We start from the raw sequence: 20935 nt of genomic DNA, 5'->3' as shown, positions 1-20935 counted from the left end.
TATGGGACTCTTATCATAAATTGAATTATCTTCTCACAAGCGGGATCATCAAGGATGAGTACCAATGATTCAACAACTAAGGAAGAAAGTATTGAAAAAGAGTTATAACGATAATCAACAAAGGTAGGAGTGTCTGATATCAAGTGTAGTACATGGCGTACATCTAGTTACAAAGTTTGGATATGGAAATAAAGGATAGTTATCAAATAAAGGTACTTCAAGGAATTTGAATTATAAGCAATGGTCAATATAGGGAATTATTGAAGCAGTACTAGAAATCAAGTTCGAGGTATACAAGGGAATCAATCAACAAGGCAAAGGTATTCAAGTTAATGAAGAATTCAAGTTAATCAAAATATTTCGCAACCTACCCTTCTCTCACTACTAGCACAAAATGCATGCAAGGATGATATGGTAATTTGGTTAAGTTGAAATGAGATAGTGGGGTGGTTAATGACACAAATACCCTTATCTTATATTGTGAGTGGAAGTGCATGCAAGGGCAACTTGGTAATCACATAATTATTAATCTAATTAACTACAAAGAATATATTTTATAAATAAAACCATAAATCTATAAATTACAAGAGTGACATTATAAAATAGCTTAGAATTTTAGAAATTTAATAAAATCAAATATGAAATTTATAAATAAAAATAATTTTAAAAACTATTTTTCTTAAAGAATAAAAATGCATTTATAACCTATATAAATAGTAATTAATGCACTTCTTATTTTCTAAAATTTCAAATAATATCATACAAGCATATAATCACATAATCATGCACCTTAACATAGATTCACATATCACGTATCGCAATGAAATATACTTAATCATAAAATTTTCCTTTTTACTAATATTCATTCTTCGCGTAACCGGTCGCGTCCTGACTGACGGCCCGACGCTGAGCGTTTTCAACTACGCTTCACAATCATTCTCTTTATACCAGCTGACACGTCAAACTGGAATATAATATTTATTTAAATATTTTAATTCTCCCATAATAACACATAATTCACATAATTACACTTTACTCGCATAATTAATTCGTAAAAATTCCCTGTCGTTACATACAAGACATCTTATATTTACAATTAGCCAACCTATTCTGCATATCAATCTAGTAGTCCACATGACTTAAAGAATCCTACAGTGTCTACTCAACTAATATAATGTTATTTGCAGAAATGTGCTATAAGACTTATTGTTACATAAGCTATACTCTCGATGAATGTCAAATTGTCATCCGTCGGGACTATATTAGAACATCCTTCGAGAGCTACAAAAATACTAAGTTAAATCTACTAAGGTATTTTATTTAACTTATCATCAAGTTCACAACATATTCCTAACAATCTCCCCCAATTTATGTATACTAGAATTGTAGCCATAAATTAAGAGAAACTTGATGATAACAAAATACCCTAAATGTACAGATTGAATAATAGTAAATGAAACTAGTAAGTGCTACAATTTATTGAAAATTGGACAAAGTAAAGTGTATAAAGAGTTCCTACAATCATTATCAAGGTGCTGCTTTAGTCTGAGAAGATGTTTCTATTTCCTTGATGGTCTGATTTCTTCCCAAGTTTCCATTTGTTTTCTTCAATTTGATTTTGGCGCTGCCTGTGGAATTCAAATTCTTCAGCATTTGACAGATCTAGCTTTTCTTACATTTCCAGTAGAGTCTCATTGCTTGAGATGCTCAATTGGTCATCCAATCTGAAGAATCTTCTCACACCTTTGTCATCCATGAATTCCATTAGCCAGTAAGGCCTCAAGTGCACTGTACTTCATGTGAAGGGAGTTGTTAGAGTTCATGGAAGTGCATTTGAGGCTTTTCTGCTCCTCAATTCTTTTATTTCTTTAGAACCAATTTCTTGGCTGTCACATTGAATCCAAAATTCTTCTTGAAGGATGAGAAGATCTTTATCAAAACATTACAACTTTCTTGGAGAATTCTCTGAAGGGGCCATATGATCTCTCTACCACCTTTGTATTTGAATACCAGTCTTTCAGGGAGATATCTGTGAACATCAATCCCTCTTACTTCTTTCAATTCATCCAAGTAGAGATTTATATCTGAAAATTCCTTGATGTCACAGATATATAGAAGATCTCTCTTGTTGATAGTTGGTTGAGCTTTGGCTAAGGTTTTTGTTCTGAGAGTCACAGGCTTGATCTTCTTGATTGCTCTTATCTTTGTCTTCTTTTCTTTTTTGAAGATTGGTAGGTTGAGTTTAGGAATAGGCAGACTTTTCCAGTCTATAGGCTCATCCTTGGGAACTATTGGCTCACCATGAAAGTTCTTTGTAGGATCCACCTTAAAGTCATCCTGCACTGCTGAAGGCTTGGATGTTAGAGTTGAGGTTGTAGACTGTTTGGGGATGTAATCTTCCATTTCCTCATCACCGAAGTCCAATTTTCTCTTGTAATGGAGCTTGTATCTGAACTTTCTTTTCTTTTGAGGTTCCTTGTGCATTTTCTCATTCTGATCTTCAGCTACTACAGGTTGCTTTTCAGAGATTTCAGTTGCAGCTTCCACTGCTTGAAGCTTGGCTACTATAGCAGCTTGCTCTTTCTTCTGTTTGAGCTTCTTAGCATCTAAAGCAACTTGCCTCTTTTTTGCTTGATTTTTTCCCTCCTTTTTAGCTGCTGCAAACTGAGGGTGTCCAACCACCACACAGATTTCTTTCTCATTCCTGTAGATTTTGGCAATTCTCTTCTTTTGTATTGAATTAGTTGGATCTTTGAAGAATGCAATGGACCTTGCCAACAGCTTCTTTTCATCTGGTTTTGGAGTCTCAAACATGAGATCCAAGGGATTCTTGTCTGATGACTTTGCATAATTCCTTTTAGGCTTCAAAACCAGGTTGGCTTTTGGAGACTTAATGCATGAAGGTTGGCCCTTTTCCAAACTGCCTAGACTCATATCATTCACAGAGATTTGCTTGACTTGAGAGAAGTGATGAAAGGTCTTGTTTGGTTTCTCAATAATACCAAATTTCTTTATTATTTCTTCATTTATTTTCCTCCACTTGTCATCCAATTCCTTCTCAACAGCTGCAACATCAAGCTTTTTGAAATTTGTTTTTGAATCCAACTTAGCAGCTGCTATTTGGATCAGATCAATGCTGTCCAAGACTGGTGGCTTAGGAAAAGTAATTTCTGGGACCATTACTTGGTAGACTTGAATGTTAAGCACATTCTCCCCTCACTGATTGGCTCTCCTTGACTAACTGGGACAAGTGAATCATTCTCCCCCTTTTTGTTAGCATCAAGTTGAGTAGAGGTAGAAGTCTGTGCAGCCACTAGCTTTTGAAGCAACTGAGTTTGTTGGGCTTGATGTAAATGAATTACAGTGAGAGAGGCTTCCATTGCTTTTAGTCTTGTATCCAGGGAGTCCACTTTGGTCGCAAGATTAGTGTAACAACTCATATATTTTCATATTATTTAAATGTATGTTTATGGAATTATTAAATAAATAAATTATGTATATAGTTTCTGTTAGCTATGTGTCATTTTATTATTATCTATGGGTGATTTGTGGTGTACAGGTTGTTCGCGTAATTAATTATTGAGCTGTATTATTTTTGTTTCACTTTTAAAAATGGATTTAATACAAATTTATTTGCATAAATATTTGGATTGTCTCTAAAATCGTTTTTATGGTTTTATAATTGCTATAATTACTTTTAGGATTTTATTAAATTGAGTAATCAATATTTTATTAATTATTTATCTTTAAATGATTTTCTGATTGCCTTTATTTGTAAAATCCGTACTTAATTCCAGAATTCTTCAAAAATTTTGCAACTCATATTTTATTAAGTTTATAATATTCTGAGAATTTTAAAATATTTTGGAAATTTTTGGGATTAATTTCACCCGCGCGTTGGTTCGTTTAATTGTTAAAATCGGGTATATATTGCGTTTCAAAAATTATTTTAAAATTATGAAATTTATGTTTTTATAAAATTCGGGATATTTGTAACATTTTAAGACTAATTTGGTAATTTTTGGGATTAATTTTTGTTCGTAGGTTTTTTCGTTATTTTGCAAAGCACGAACAAAATTTGGGGCTATAGTAGAAAATAGGACACATGTTATGATGTTGTTGAACTATAAAAATGCAAAAGCTTCTTGAATTTCGATTGAATTCATCAGATTTGTTAAAAAAACAAAAATAAATAACAATTGATTTGGGTAAAAATCAATTTCTGCTCTCTCTCTCTTAAATCCCTTCTCTCATCCCCACTTCTTCTGTCCCCTGATTTCTTTCTTTTTCTTCGATTTTGCCCCGGGTTCTAGCGAGTCTCATGGCTGCTTCGTATTTCGGGCCGGTTTCTTTCTTCTTCCAGCCGCTGTCTTCCCCTTCGATTATTGCCTCAGTTGTTCTTTCTCTGTGTGGGTGTATATACATGCGAATATATATATGTGTGCTACGTTTGGTGTGGCTCTGTTGCCGCCCTTCCCCCTCGATTTTTCCGGCGGGGCGCTGATGGTGGCGCGGCCTCGTGTCCATACTATGTCTCTGTTTTTTTTCTCTTTAGCGCGTTGAGCGCGTGTGACTGTGTGGTTAAGATTTTCTGCAGGGAAATTCATTTGAGTAAAATAAATGAAATAAATAGTTCGTGCGGAAATTATTAACAATTAATCGGTAAAAGTTGCGTTGGTAACCCGAAAGTTGCGTTGGTAACCCAAAATTATTCGGGTACACACAAGTTTTACCGCCGTCGACGATGAGCCTCGGCGAGCCGACGATGGAATGTGATGATCGTTATCTGAGTCCTAATATTTTAAAATAAATAAGTATAAAATGCGAATAATAATTAATAATTGTAATTGGGTTGGAATTTGTAAATTCATGGATTTTGATTGATATTGTTGGTTTGAATCGATGGTTGGGAATTGTAATTGGATGGATTTCCGAAAATGAGTACAAAACCGTGTCTTGAATACGTGAACCCTAATTGTTGCGTGTGTTATTATAATATGTATAATTACGATTCGGTATTTGATATCGTATGGGTATGCTGTTAGCGAGAATATGTCAAGCATACCTAGACGTCTAACATAGAATAGTTCGACCCTGTAGGTGTTGGTCGAATGACTCGAGAAGTGGCGTTGGACTAAAGATAACCTAGTGATCAGTCGACGAGCTCAGCAGATTCCAAGCGAAGGACCTGAGTGTCAAAGTCGGATCCAGGATAGTCTGCTAGTAAGGCGATAAAGCCTAGCATCCAAGTCAGTCCAAGGTCAATCGGTATTAGTTGTAAACCTCTGCAAGGCAAGTACCCTGACCATTCTTTTATGGTTCAGTACGTATGAATAAACTGTTGTTTTAATCTCGTGAAGGAACATAAACATTTTAAGTTACGTATCCCCTGTAACACCCCCAAATCCGGGGTCGGGGATCCGGGTTGTCACGAGTTCCATTTCCCTTAACAACACCCAATCTTAATAAATAATCAACTACTCTGTACTGTGACCCCACAATAAACACACACACCACAAGTTATAGTCTTAGAGATGAATATCCAAAAATAATCACAAGTCGTTTTATTCCACAATTATATGCCAATACACCTTAAACAGGTTTCTGAATAAATTTACATTTCTTTGCCATTATTACAATTCATAAATATACATAATCTGATACATCAAAAGTTTAAAGCCTAGCCTATTGGTAGTTCCTACCTCAGCTACAGCGACATCAATGCCTATAGGAAGCTGCGGAACGTTTCCTATCCGCTCGCGAATTGGGAGCTTGGTCATGTTCATCTTGTCTATCTGATGTTGTGTGATGAAAGAAGAAAGCAAGGGTGAGCAGCAAGCCCACCAAAATAATATGTATAATGATTAACAATATATGAGCCTTCTCATAGTACTCATGAAGGTCTTGGTCAAAAGAAATGAACCAAGATGATATCTTAATGCGATGAAGTCGCAAAATATTCAGTATATATATACATATATACTTTTCAAAATATTGGAAGTCCTCTTCCATGCATAATACACACAGAGTTCCAGTGTATAACTGTATAAAAATATCGTTGCAAGGTGATCTCATATATCTAACCTTGTCTCAACATTTTTCTGAAAATCTTTGTCATGCATAAGATAATCATTTACTAGATATAAGTTTAAAAGATGAAGTTACAAGATACTCTAATATACTTATATCTTTTCCAAATACTACTTGAACTACCACCATTCAAGTTATAATTAGTTTCCAAAGTTCATCACATAGATGAGACTACAAGACCAGATTTGAATAGATTAAATCTTTAAAATATCATCAAAATAAAATGAAGTTACGAGATACTTCATTTGATGCAAACATCATTTTGAAAACTTGACCCTGCCAACACTCAACAATCGCCCAACCATAGCCTTTCTATCGAAGTGCTCTGGGTAGTGTTGCAGAAATATCCAATTGGATGATGAACTCATTACGGGAGTTTGCTGCGCCAGGAAGACCACTTACGATGATCAGTCGTAGTAGTGCAACCCCACCATTTTCTACATGTAGAGGAGAACCTGTCGGATTTACTTGTCAACCGAACACTGAACTCCTAAGGAATGGACCGCCTTAGCGGAACTTCCAGGCCATTTGGGCCAATATAATAAGGCTGGGCCGGCGCTACTCGGCCACTTACGCCACTCCTAGTTCAGATGAAATCCATGACTCTGAAACGTAAAGCTTGTCCCCACTTTCCCCAAGTAGAAACTTGTTGATACGGCTCCACCAAGAAGTTGTATCTATTTGGAAAGGAGAACTCACCGATATTTCCCAGGCGATGCCTGTTAATGGATTAACTTGTTCCAAGAATTTTACTTCCCGAGTGTTGGGTAAGTAATCAATTCATTTATCAAAACAGCAACCTTGTTGCGAATATAAAACACACCACAGAGCCGGATCCCTCAGGTTTTGAGCGAGTATTTAAATCCCCTTCGAAAGGAGGATCTTAAAAAAATGAGTTTTGGGATCCGCTCTAACTTTTAAAAAAATCATTTTGAAGACTCGCAAAACATTTTTAAGAATGTTTGGAGTGAAGCTGATTTAATGAAGTAAATCAGTCCCCAGAATATTTAGAAAATGTCTGAATATTATTATTTAAATAATATTCCCATAAAGAATAATCTTTATAAAATAATTGAAGTAGAAGTATTAAAACTTATACTTGAAATGAATAGCAAATAATCAAAGATATACTTATACGAAAGTAATATCTTTATTTGAATAATCAAAAGTAAGTTTGATTATCGACACCTTATTCTTTAATACAATAAAGAATATTATTAAGTAATAAGCGGAGTCATAATACCTCGAATGAATACTATAAATAATATTCATAAAATAAAGGAGTCATACATCCTCAAATGAATATCCAAGTAATATTCAATAATAATATAAACTGAGTCATAAGCCCTCGAATGAATATTCAAATAATATTCAAATAATAAAATAAACTGAGTCATAAGCCCTCGAATGAATACTCAAATTAATATTCAATTAAGTAAAATAAAGGTATCGAATAAACCTTATTCGATCCATAGTTTTAAAAACTATATCCATATATATAAATATATATATATATATATATAATATACTCGGGAACATCGACTCCCGGTTTAGAAATATGTTCACCTTTTATCCCCTATACTAAGGGTATACGCAACTACTTGCTTATTTCTAGCATAGGTATTATGCAACTATAAGCATTGAAATCAACAGATAGATAACCAGATTACGAAACAGACATGCATATATACCATATCAGCATACTCCAATATATCGCAAAATTTGCTAATAACAATCATGCACTATCACAAGATAATGCATATACATATATTTACATCACAACAACAGTATATCGGGTAGAAAACTTGCCTGAGCGACTGGGGGTTACGAATGGCTCGGGACGAGTCTGGTAACCTATAAACAACAAGTAAGTTGGAATTAAACCAAAGTCACTTGTAAATCTATACTCTAACCAACTCAGACTCTAACGCTCGTTTTGCGCTTACTGATTCTCTTAAGTCACTCGAGTACCCTCGGCTCCACCATTTTTTAATAATTTAACCATTACGAGTTTTAAGGCGATTCCTTCGCGAGTGTCTTACCAACTGCCTATTACACCTTAAATAAATGTTTTATACTTAAATTAGTCATTTAAGATCTTTAACCTATGTTTCAAAGTAAGGCGAGGGGTAAGGGTTCGTTCGCGAAACGTCGTTATTTAAAACGGCCGTTTCTCCTAAACCGTTCATCGGAATCAAACGAACCACATATCAAAACGAAGCTCATAACATGAACTATCTAAACATGGCAATGGTCAAAACCTAGCAGGGAGTTCTCGGGTCCTAATGTTATGAACAAAAGCAGTCTAAAGTAAATCGGACATTACGACGGCTATGTTTACGCGATTTCCCAAATTTTTACCATTCCAAATCATATCAATCCAACTACCAATCAACAACAACTCAAGATACACATCAATGCTACTGATTTCAGTCATAATAAGCTCAAGGATCTCAATCCAATCATATATTATAACATCTCCAACTTTAACTAAACTACTTAACAATTAAGCTCGAATCATGCTTATCATTCAAATTACTACTCATCCATCCAACCCATCTCCAAACTTCAACATTCAAACTTATTACTAAAGGGTGTGAAGATTTATACCTTCCTTGGGAGGTATTAAGTTGCTAGGAAGCCTTAGGGAGCCTCCTACAAGCTTGATCTTTCCAAAGAAATCAAGAACACAAAGTTAGGCTTTGAAGTTTCTAAAAGTCCGATTTAAATAACTGTAAAAATGAGGGTCTTACCATGCTTATTTGGAAGAGACTTGTGAACAAGAGTTGTAGGATATCTCAATACCTTTCCAACGAGCTATAGAACACAACATTTGAGTGAGTATTGAAGGAGATATGGCAGTTTGAAGTTGCTGGGTTTGTTTTAGCCGAGAGCTTTCTTCTTGAAATGGGAAAGTCAACTTCTAATTTTTGTGTTTTATGATATTTGCTTGGTTGCTTCTCCTTTTTGGCCTTGGATAATGTTTTAGCTTTTTACCATGGTAAATTTTACATGGCCCAAAATCAACCAACAAAACAAAACCCCTTGTCATGCTTATGTCATCTTGCACATGTCATAATGCTTCCACTTGTCCACACCTTGTTGGTTTGATGACATCATCATCCCTAACCTCCTTGATTAACTCCTAATTGCTTGCCTAATGACCGCTGATCTGTTATACGGTTCACTTAACTTTCGTTTTCATTTATCGTTTGAGGGATCATACCCGGGATCTTATTACTTAGGTTTCTTTAACCTTTCTCAATACATTATATTCCTTTCATGATCCTCTCTTATAATCCTTGAATTTAAATCCTTTTTATTCTGTTACCTTATACTCAATTCTTTCTGTATCTGGTAGATTTTCGGGAAAAATCAAAGTGTTCGGAATTGGATTCTGACGATCTTTACATACACTTATATACCATATAGAGTACTAATAAAATCTCAGAATATCCATAACAGAACCCCTACATAGTGTGGCATGAAAAGTTTTCTCATTCAGCAAAAACACTATTCATAAGGGTTTCAAAAATTTCCAAAAATTGGGGTTATTACAGTCTCCCCTCCTTAAAAGGATTCCGTCCCGGAATCAAATAGAAAATAAATAGGGATACTCTCTTAGCATTGCACTTTCTAACTCTCGAGTAAATTTTCCCACATTGTGGTTCTACCACCAAACTCTGACTAGTTTGATAACCCTTCTCCTAAGCACTTGTCCCTTTTCGATCTATAACCCTTTCTGGTTGCTCCCTATAGGTTATGTCTGGTCGCATGCCTATGCGCTCATATGCCCCTATTTATCTGGCATCCGAATTACATTTTCTTAACATTGATACGTGGAACACATTATGAACTTGCTATATATTCGGGGGTAGGGCTAGCTCATATGCTATCTTCCCAATATGTCTTAATATATCCAAGGGTCCAACAATTCGTGGACTTAGCTTCCGTTTCTTTCCGAACCTCATCCTTCCTTTCCAAGGGAATACCTATAACAATACTAGGTCCCCCACTTCCTATTCCTTGTCCTTTCGTGTCAAATCAACATACTTCATGTTCCCATCTTGGGCTACTACCAGTCGTCCTCTGATTAAAATCTTTTATATCCTTGATCCTTTGGACTACTGCGGGTCCGAACATCTTGCGCTCTACAACTTCATCCTAACATAAGGGAGATCGACATAGTCTTCCCTCAAGGATCTCATAAGGCGATATCTCAATACTGACATGTGATCTATTATCGTAAGAAAACTCAATCCGTGTTAAGTGATCATTCCAAATTCTTTCAAGTCTATCGCATGGAATTTTATCACAACTTCTAGCACTATAGCTTTGGCGTCTCAATACCCATTCTTTTCCAGTTCGTAATCGCTACTACCTTCCGTTCCTAATATTATACTGGTTATACTTTTGCTCGTTAGCGTTCTATAACCTTTTAATAACCACGTCAACCTTAGTATCACGAATGTATTTCCATTCCGAATACTACCACAACTTTATTACTCCTTTTTCAGCTATTTCTATTTCCCAAAGTTTGATCAATCATATAGAAGTAAATGAATTTGTTGAGAGATCACTATGATCATGAACACTTGTTATATCGCTTAGTTAGTACAGAAGGTGGCCAGCCTTTAGTACTTGACAAGCAATTTAAACAATAGATGGTATCCTACTAGGCTTCTATCACACAGATAGATAGTCATTCGGCAATACCTCCCCTTTCTGGAAGGGTTGTTCTTCTCAGCTTACATGAAATGAAAAGAAGAGAAAAGAACGAATTGAAGAGAATTGTATATATGAAAAATATACTGCCACAAAATATCTGGCTTGGAACCTACCTCTGAACTATAGAGGTTTGTCATAGGAGAACAAAACATATATGTATTTATATCAGCATCAAGTATTATAGCATCGTATTTCCCATGCCTAAATATTTCTATTTCGTCCATCATTCTATGGACCCATGCTCTTCCTCGAGCTTATACACAATCACCTTTGAAACTCCCTCGATATCGAAAATCGAATCTGGGATCTCATTCTAGACATCATCGTTACTAGAATTCTATGCTTGCACCGTAACCTTCCTCGTATAATAATATGACTCTCTATTGATAAGAAAGAATAAATATTCAATAGGTAGATACTCTACTTAATTAGTCTATCAATGTTCTATCAATGATAACTTATACACTACCATGACCCGATTAGTGGTACTCAATCTCAACACCCATTCCAATACAACTCTCACGGTGGTAATCAACTCATTACTCGTGGAATCATTACTGCATTACTATGGTCCACCACTGACCTACTGTCGTCATTCACCTTTCCATAAAATCTTAATATCTAACCATACGGAGTCCATACATGTCGTATCAAATCCTTCTAAGGAGGTAACATAATCACCATTCATGATTCATGAAGAACACTCCTGATCCTGACATACATACATGACATGAAGCAGATAAAAGTGCAGAAGAGTTTCAATCAAAGCAACGATAGCAGGTTAATACCATTCTTAATCATACGCCCTAAATAGAAGACTTAACTCAAGGGTTCATCTAGTCCTTTTTGAAACATGGCCCTGGCTTATCTCAAGATAGGACCTTCTAAGATAGATAGCCCGTTCATGGCGATTACACGAATTAAACCTTTACCAACTACTATTACGGTTGGGTATTGCACAGTCATCAGGAGGAATGTCAATCTTCCAAACCATAATACAACCTTCACAGTTTTAACCATCATCACTGTATTCTTTTGGCACAAGCGCCTATAATTATCCTCTTACCTTTAAAGTGTCGGCCACCTCTTTAGCCTTTCCTGATAGTAAAATTTCCTTACAGTCAATGTCATTTTAACCACCTCCAAATAAATTTTCTACCTTATTTCAATCACAGCTTATGTGAAAATGCTTTAAATCTGATGAGTAAAAAAAAAATCACCATTTTTTTTCCATAAGTTATTGCCTCAGTCTTTAGAGGTTAATCACTGTCATGACTGACTCTCAATCATAATTAGAACATCTTTTATCTTAAGTCCTAATTGCCTTGAACAATTTCGACCATTACTGGTTCGATCCATACTTTCTCGTGGTTTAACACGTGCCCCACTTGGCAACATTATAATTATGTCATATTTCCTTTATCAACATTTTTATTCTTGAGAATTTCGAATATTTCCTTTCTCCTCGTAAAACCTCTAAGGTTATCCTTTAATCGTTCCTCCTGTATTCCCTATATACAGGGCATATCAAAATACCACTTACTAATACTAGAACCATTGTCTATATACTTCTGAAGAATTTCTCCACTGATCCTTAAAGGTTATTATTACCTTAATCCTTTCCAATTCATACTGTCAAAACTCATACTATCCCTATTAAGGGTGAAATTCCAACCTTTATGCATTCCCCGAGGATTCATTTTAAGTTACCGATGTTCTATCCTTAATTCCACCTTTAAAAGGTACATGCATCCTTCCATGGATAAATCAAGTCATATATCCCTGATAAGGGTATCTTATTCAATCATTCCCACCTCGATAGTATATGCCTAATTTCAAAATAACATCTGTATTCAAAATGAGGTCAATCAATATGGCCTCCAAAAGATAAGAACGGTTATCCGCTTTTCTTGCCTGATTCAGTAATGATAATAGGGATGTTCTAGAAGATGTTTGTCGTGTTCAACGTGAACCTTTTAGTTCTAACTACTCATTTACCTCTTTTATTTATCTCAACAGTCATCTCAATGTTGGGATATCTTTCATACCCGGCGTCTCCCTTTCTGGGTATCAAGCCACCGATCTTACACTTCACATTCTTGAAGGTCACTTCCTTCATCCAATTTTCCTAATTTCTTACTTCCTTGTCTCCTCAGTCTATCCGCGTCTCATTGTTTATCCTTCGAACTATCTCAATGTTTCCTCGAATCCTCCCAACTTAAAGGGGATAAAATATATGCATCTCTTATGCCTTCAACCGTCAACTTTAACTCATGGTGAATCACCCTCATCCTGACGATCATATACTTTTCTATTTCTATTAATATGAGTCTTTAGGGTTTCCTCATACCCAACTCCCTTATCATTCCTCAAACTCTGTTGCCTTTATATTCCTTTCCACTTCAATTCCTTTTTATTTTCCTTTCTCTTATCATTATTTCATGAACCAACACAACATAAGCATTGATTTCAAATATCCCGTCATTCTGGATTCGCGTCTTCAGAACGAATCTTAACAACTTTTACAGCTTAGATTCATAATTCATCATACTCGTCTGCCTTTGTTCTGGCTCTAAAGCTTTTACACTATCTCCATAACCTTGGGAAGTACTTTCCTGAAAACAATTGACTGAACTTAAATCAGTTTATTATAATCTCTTGCTCCGTGCCTTCCTTGGCCTTTCACCAGCGGGTGGTCTCTCTCTTAGGAGGGTAAGTGACAAAAACAGTCTTTTGTGATTCGTCAGTCATTCAGAATCTCAAATGATTCCTCTATTTCCTTTAGCCAGGCTCTTGCCTCGACTGGGTCAACCTGTTCCTTGGAACTCTGAGAGCTTAGAGACTTACAGGTCCTGAAAGAATTTCCTATCACATTGTTTCCTCAAGGTGGTGGTTGGGGATAATAGTCTAAGTTCTGTCTAGACAGGTCCATGAATTGCCGTATAGGAGTACCGTCTCGGGTCTCCTTTCCTTACTCGACTTTCTGTTTCCTTAGTATGAAATGTTTCATCCTACTCCCCATAATTGGGGTCATCTTTTAATTTAAAATCCTCATTTTCCACTCCATTATGTCATGGGTTCCTTCTATCTTGATGGCGACCTCCCTGACTATCACGTTCAGGGTTTGCTCTTAATCTTATTCCTCAAACTATGGCTCTCATCTAAGTTCTCATCCTTACGCTCTCGAACTTTCGGAACCCAAATTCTATAGGAATACCTCATTATTCCCTTATCATCTTTCTCGGTATTAATCTCATATTTATTTGTTGGCTCTCTGCCTTCATTCATCACCTTTCTCTGGCACCGTATGCTCTTTTCCAATAATTCGGTCTCTATTGCAATCTCAAACAGCTTTTCGGTACCGGCTCCGGTTACCTTCACTACTATTTCCAAAATCTCTTATAAACTCTCCCAAAGACATTATCATCTTGAGTCTCTCCTTTTTACTAAGGGCATCAGCCACCATATTGGCTTTCCCCGAATGATAAAGAATCTCCCAATCATTATTCTTGATTAGCTCTAACTGCCTCCTCTGGCATATGTTGAGCTCTTTCTACGTGAAAATGTACTAGAGCACTTATGGCTTAGGTAATTCTCGCACTTCTCTCCATACAAGTAGTGCCTCCAATCTTTAGGGTAAAACTATTGCCACGAGCCTAAGCTCATGGGCGGGGATATCGAATTTCATATTACCTTAATTGTCTTGACGCGTACGCGATTACCTTGTTGTGCTGTATGAGAAGCACCCTAATTCCTTATGCGAAGCGTCACTACACTTCACAAAATCTCATTTTCCATCCGGCAACGCCAACATAGGGAACGTCACCAACCTTTGCTTCGGTTCTTAAAAGTTGTTCTCGCATTTCTCTGTCCATTCGAACTTCTCAGTCTTACGAGTGAGCCGCGTTAAAGGGGCTACTATCTTTACAAACTTGAACGAACCTCCGGTAGTGACCGGCCAATCCTACCTCTGGTAGTCGACCCAACCAGGGTCATCAATTCATCAGTGGTCCTTTATCCAATCTCGTCAGGATCCTCCATGGGATCCTCCTCAGCAACTATCCCTTCTAGGACAACATCCTCAACCGCTACATCCTCAATATCAACATCATCCGGTCCTGCGTTAGGACGCTCTATTGGATCCACAATCTGATCTCCAATTAGTAATAAAACATCATTGCGTTGATGTTCCTCAACTTCAGGGTTCGGAGTCCCGCTACCATATACGATAACGAACTACGCTTCTATCGCTACATTTATAAGGGTTCCCATAAGGGTTTTAACTGTCAGTACTACGTTAGGTAGTCCGACTATGAACTTGGCAAGAGTTCTTATTATCTTAGTGAACTTATTATCTTAACGTCCCATCATCTCTGAGGTTTATAATGCTTGGCTCTGATACCATTTCTGTAACACCCCCAAATCCGGGGTCGGGGATCCGGGTTGTCACGAGTTCCATTTCCCTTAACAACACCCAATCTTAATAAATAATCAACTACTCTGTACTGTGACCCCACAATAAACACACACACCACAAGTTATAGTCTCAGAGATGAATATCCAAAAATAATCACAAGTCATTTTATTCCACAATTATATGCCAATACACCTTAAACAGGTTTCTGAATAAATTTACATTTCTTTGCCATTATTACAATTCATAAATATACATAATCTGATACATCAAAAGTTTAAAGCCTAGCCTATTGGTAGTTCCTACCTCAGCTACAGCGACATCAATGCCTATAGGAAGCTGTGGAATGTTTCCTATCCGCTCGCGAATTGGGAGCTTGGTCATGTTCATCTTGTTTATCTGATGTTGTGTGATGAAAGAAGAAAGCAAGGGTGAGCAGCAAGCCCACCAAAATAATATGTATAATGATTAACAATATATGAGCCTTCTCATAGTACTCATGAAGGTCTTGGTCAAAAGAAATGAACCAAGATGATATCTTAATGCGATGAAGTCGCAAAATATTCAGTATATATATACATATATACTTTTCAAAATATTGGAAGTCCTCTTCCATGCATAATACACACAGAGTTCCAGTGTATAACTGTATAAAAATATCGTTGCAAGGTGATCTCATATATCTAACCTTGTCTCAACATTTTTCTGAAAATCTTTGTCATGCATAAGATAATCATTTACTAGATATAAGTTTAAAAGATGAAGTTACAAGATACTCCAATATACTTATATCTTTTCCAAATACTACTTGAACTACCACCATTCAAGTTATAATTAGTTTCCAAAGTTCATCACATAGATGAGACTACAAGACCAGATTTGAATAGATTAAATCTTTAAAATATCATCAAAATAAAATGAAGTTACGAGATACTTCATTTGATGCAAACATCATTTTGAAAACTTGACCCTGCCAACACTCAACAATCGCCCAACCATAGCCTTTCTATCGAAGTGCTCTGGGTAGTGTTGCAGAAATATCCAATTGGATGATGAACTCATTACGGGAGTTTGCTGCGCCAGGAAGACCACTTACGATGATCAGTCGTAGTAGTGCAACCCCACCATTTTCTACATATAGAGGAGAACCTGTCGGATTTACTTGTCAACCGAACACTGAACTCCTAAGGAATGGACCGCCTTAGCGGAACTTCCAGGCCATTTGGGCCAATATAATAAGGCTGGGCCGGCGCTACTCGGCCACTTACGCCACTCCTAGTTCAGATGAAATCCATGACTCTGAAACGTAAAGCTTGTCCCCACTTTCCCCAAGTAGAAACTTGTTGATACGGCTCCACCAAGAAGTTGTATCTATTTGGAAAGGAGAACTCACCGATATTTCCCAGGCGATGCCTGTTAATGGATTAACTTGTTCCAAGAATTTTACTTCCCGAGTGTTGGGTAAGTAATCAATTCATTTATCAAAACAGCAACCTTGTTGCGAATATAAAACACACCACAGAGCCGGATCCCTCAGGTTTTGAGCGAGTATTTAAATCCCCTTCGAAAGGAGGATCTTAAAAAAATGAGTTTTGGGATCCGCTCTAACTTTTAAAAAAATCATTTTGAAGACTCGCAAAACATTTTTAAGAATGTTTGGAGTGAAGCTGATTTAATGAAGTAAATCAGTCCCCAGAATATTTAGAAAATGTCTGAATATTATTATTTAAATAATATTCCCATAAAGAATAATCTTTATAAAATAATTGAAGTAGAAGTATTAAAACTTGTACTTGAAATGAATAGCAAATAATCAAAGATATACTTATACGAAAGTAATATCTTTATTTGAATAATCAAAAGTAAGTTTGATTATCGACACCTTATTCTTTAATACAATAAAGAATATTATTAAGTAATAAGCGGAGTCATAATACCTCGAATGAATACTATAAATAATATTCATAAAATAAAGGAGTCATACATCCTCAAATGAATATCCAAGTAATATTCAATAATAATATAAACTGAGTCATAAGCCCTCGAATGAATATTCAAATAATATTCAAATAATAAAATAAACTGAGTCATAAGCCCTCGAATGAATACTCAAATTAATATTCAATTAAGTAAAATAAAGGTATCGAATAAACCTTATTCGATCCATAGTTTTAAAAACTATATCCATATATATAAATATATATATATATATAATATACTCGGGAACATCGACTCCCGGTTTAGAAATATGTTCACCTTTTATCCCCTATACTAAGGGTATACGCAACTACTTGCTTATTTCTAGCATAGGTATTATGCAACTATAAGCATTGAAATCAACAGATAGATAACCAGATTACGAAACAGACATGCATATATACCATATCAGCATACTCCAATATATCGCAAAATTTGCTAATAACAATCATGCACTATCACAAGATAATGCATATACATATATTTACATCACAACAACAGTATATCGGGTAGAAAACTTGCCTGAGCGACTGGGGGTTACGAATGGCTCGGGACGAGTCTGGTAACCTATAAACAACAAGTAAGTTGGAATTAAACCAAAGTCACTTGTAAATCTATACTCTAACCAACTCAGACTCTAACGCTCGTTTTGCGCTTACTGATTCTCTTAAGTCACTCGAGTACCCTCGGCTCCACCATTTTTTAATAATTTAACCATTACGAGTTTTAAGGCGATTCCTTCGCGAGTGTCTTACCAACTGCCTATTACACCTTAAATAAATGTTTTATACTTAAATTAGTCATTTAAGATCTTTAACCTATGTTTCAAAGTAAGGCGAGGGGTAAGGGTTCGTTCGCGAAACGTCGTTATTTAAAACGGCCGTTTCTCCTAAACCGTTCATCGGAATCAAACGAACCACATATCAAAACGAAGCTCATAACATGAACTATCTAAACATGGCAATGGTCAAAACCTAGCAGGGAGTTCTCGGGTCCTAATGTTATGAACAAAAGCAGTCTAAAGTAAATCGGACATTACGACGGCTATGTTTACGCGATTTCCCAAATTTTTACCATTCCAAATCATATCAATCCAACTACCAATCAACAACAACTCAAGATACACATCAATGCTACTGATTTCAGTCATAATAAGCTCAAGGATCTCAATCCAATCATATATTATAACATCTCCAACTTTAACTAAACTACTTAACAATTAAGCTCGAATCATGCTTATCATTCAAATTACTACTCATCCATCCAACCCATCTCCAAACTTCAACATTCAAACTTATTACTAAAGGGTGTGAAGATTTATACCTTCCTTGGGAGGTATTAAGTTGCTAGGAAGCCTTAGGGAGCCTCCTACAAGCTTGATCTTTCCAAAGAAATCAAGAACACAAAGTTAGGCTTTGAAGTTTCTAAAAGTCCGATTTAAATAACTGTAAAAATGAGGGTCTTACCATGCTTATTTGGAAGAGACTTGTGAACAAGAGTTGTAGGATATCTCAATACCTTTCCAACGAGCTATAGAACACAACATTTGAGTGAGTATTGAAGGAGATATGGCAGTTTGAAGTTGCTGGGTTTGTTTTAGCCGAGAGCTTTCTTCTTGAAATGGGAAAGTCAACTTCTAATTTTTGTGTTTTATGATATTTGCTTGGTTGCTTCTCCTTTTTGGCCTTGGATAATATTTTAGCTTTTTACCATGGTAAATTTTACATGGCCCAAAATCAACCAACAAAACAAAACCCCTTGTCATGCTTATGTCATCTTGCACATGTCATAATGCTTCCACTTGTCCACACCTTGTTGGTTTGATGACATCATCATCCCTAACCTCCTTGATTAACTCCTAATTGCTTGCCTAATGACCGCTGATCTGTTATACGGTTCACTTAACTTTCGTTTTCATTTATCGTTTGAGGGATCATACCCGGGATCTTATTACTTAGGTTTCTTTAACCTTTCTCAATACATTATATTCCTTTCATGATCCTCTCTTATAATCCTTGAATTTAAATCCTTTTTATTCTGTTACCTTATACTCAATTCTTTCTATATCTGGTAGATTTTCGGGAAAAATCAAAGTGTTCGGAATTGGATTCTGACGATCTTTACATACACTTATATACCATATAGAGTACTAATAAAATCTCAGAATATCCATAACAGAACCCCTACATAGTGTGGCATGAAAAGTTTTCTCATTCAGCAAAAACACTATTCATAAGGGTTTCAAAAATTTCCAAAAATTGGGGTTATTACATCCCCTGTAGTTATAAATCATTGTTTTAAACCTGTTTTTGGGGAAAAGTAACTTCGAAAGGTACCTATCTCGAATGAAAATGATTTGTGAACCAGTTTTACATGTGCTGTTAAAATGAATGATTTTAAAATGAGATAGGTACAAGTGATTTTAAAACTGGATAAAACGATCAGATTTGGGATACATAGGGGCCAAAGTAGGCCTATTGAGGTGGCTTAAGAGGCTAACTCGGTTGTGCGCAATTTATAACCGATTAGTCCAGCAGGTTAGAGACCTAGCTAGTCTCCGAGTTCCGGAATAGGTTTATGTGATGGTAGAGGGAGCCGTCTGGTGTTGATAACTGATCAGCTATCTTCACATATCCATTACGTATCTGATTTGGCTTTGTGGTTCCCGTAACGGAAAAGTGATTTATACAGTGGATTTGGAAATGAAAATAGCATGCTAGAATTGGACTCTGGTATTTCTACACAACACACTACTGATGTTATTGTTTTACAGAGCATGCTAGTTTTGAATATCCAGTTTATACATGCTTTACTTGTTTTCCATCAAGTAATGAATTATGTTCCTATAACTGCTTTACTTTAAATAGTTTTACTTGTTATTTATATAGTGGTACTGCTGAGCAATTGATTGCTCACCCTTGCAGAATATTTTATATATGTATTTCAGATACCTAGGAGATTCTTCCGCGGTAGTCAGGGTAGAGTTCCAGTTCCTTCTGTGCCAAGCTCCTCTGAGGTAGTTGTATTGGATCGAAGATGGTCTGTTAAGTTGCTGTATTAAGATAGTACTATCAGGATTGTTTATAGTAAGTTGGTTTTGTGATGATTGTAACCTAAGTCATACTTAAACCTGGAAAAGGTCTTGATAAAAGGGGTCGTAGTTATGTACAATTAATGATTTGGATTTTATTATGATTGTTATTATTATTGTTAGTGACGTCAACTCCTGACCCCGGGGTTGAGGCCGTCACAATTACAATTCTTCCTTAATTGTCTGTTAATGTCAAGCATGGTTGTGTTGGGAAATTTAGCATCCAATCTCTCAAAAACATCTTTCTTGATTTGATCAATCTATGTCTTAATTACAGTGACATTTAGATTGTGTTAGAGAAATTGAATTTGGTATAGTTGAAGATAATTGAGATGTGCTTGAAGAAGCTTCCTGGTGTTGGCGTTGGTTGTGGCTTGAAGAGTTGTCTGAGTTTGTTGAATGATATGAAAGAGAGTAGTCTTAAAGTGTTGCTCATCACATTCCTTGGAAAACACCCAAGATGGAATGTTTGATCTTGAGCTAGGGCCTTCTTCTCCTCCACGTCCATTAGCTCTTCTTCATTATCATCTTCATCTCCAAAGAAGTCTTCAGAACCACCAGTTCCATAATCAACATCATCACTAGCTATGGGAGGCATGACTAAGATGGCATCTTTGGCTCTTTGCATGGAGGTT

Source organism: Apium graveolens, chromosome 7, assembly GCF_009905375.1.
Source record: "Apium graveolens cultivar Ventura chromosome 7, ASM990537v1, whole genome shotgun sequence".
NCBI classification, from domain to species: Eukaryota; Viridiplantae; Streptophyta; class Magnoliopsida; order Apiales; family Apiaceae; genus Apium; species Apium graveolens.
This window is presented reverse-complemented; position numbering follows the sequence as displayed.